The sequence below is a fragment of the Rhagoletis pomonella genome, unplaced genomic scaffold, assembly GCF_013731165.1.
Source record: "Rhagoletis pomonella isolate Grant_MI unplaced genomic scaffold, Rhpom_1.0 Rhpom_scaffold_00005, whole genome shotgun sequence".
Lineage (NCBI taxonomy): Eukaryota > Metazoa > Arthropoda > Insecta > Diptera > Tephritidae > Rhagoletis > Rhagoletis pomonella.
The window spans coordinates 10,531,083-10,532,268 of NW_023458559.1; the positions used below are offsets into that span (position 1 = coordinate 10,531,083).

The following is a 1,186-nucleotide window of genomic DNA, read 5'->3' on the forward strand; positions in this document are numbered from 1 at the left end:
TCTACATGAGGCGATTTTGCGTTCAACTCACGCAGGGTTGCACGAAACAAGAGTTGAATGGCTAACGGTCTGATTATGCATACTTCGCACAACTTTGCACAACCATTTGTACCAGTGCAATAGAAATGTAACTTAAGCGTTCCCACGACAGTCGGGTCTACGTAACCGGAACGACCCAGATTTATATCTGGCCAAGGACTGTCGCCCCAGCAACACTCGCCAATAAGTCTGGGGAATTTGTATGCTTCTACAACAACAACAAATGTAACTCAAGAAAATGTGAAGCAAAATCTAAACTCAACAGATCGGTAAGTTTTTAAAAGTTCTGCTAATTTCTGGATAATGGAATACAGGCCCTTATTATGAGCTGCATTCGATTTTCGATCTTCGCTGGCTATCGAAGATCGAAGATAGAAAGTGAAATTCGTATTATGAGCTATGCAAGCGTTCGAAATTTTCGTTGAGTGACGAATTTTCTGTCGAACAGAATTTTGCTTTCGATGGTGTAGCGAACTGTTAGAAAATTGTGAAAAATTTATGATTTTGTATATGTTTTCTTACATTTTATTTCATTTTAATTAGAACAAATTTACATAAATATGTATAAGCACACTATTTAGGTTGCTCGATTTGTAAACAAAGGCCCCTATTATGATTTGCATTCGATTTTCGACTGTGGTCGAAAGTGCTGAGCGAACGAATTTGCATTTGGTATTATGGCACTCATTCGATGAAGAATAGCGCTATTGTGAATTTCGCTCGTTTAGGTTGTTCACAATAGTATATTTTTCACCGCTGAGAAGCTTTGTTTATAAATCGAGCAAACTAAATAGTGTGCTTATACATATTTATGTAAATTTGTTCTAATTAAAATGAAGTAAAAAAGAAAGCAAGTTTATAAAAACGTGGTAAAATGAGTACAACGAGTTCTGGTTCAACGATTCGTCAGAGGATGAGAGCTTAGTAAACTGGCCAGGAGTAGCAAATGTTTAAGAGAGTTTAAGTTTATTAGTCTTTCGAATATATTTTGATATAAAATATATTTAAGAAATTTGTCTACAGATTCATTAAAAAGTTCCGACCATCTAAAGAGGCGTTTGTGAGCCAAATCTATTTAAAATATTTTAAAACTATCAACAGCGCTACGATTTTGTTCTCAGAGATCGTGCCAACAGAGTATTGGGAT

The 1,186-nt window shown here is 35.7% G+C and overlaps 1 protein-coding gene across 1 annotated transcript in view; it reads right to left on the reverse strand.

Moving 5' to 3' along the window:
* The window catches only part of LOC118738696 (glutaredoxin-C4-like), an 81,554-nt gene that overhangs the window by 547 nt on the left and 79,821 nt on the right, over positions 1-1,186 (reverse strand). The window lies entirely within an intron of this gene.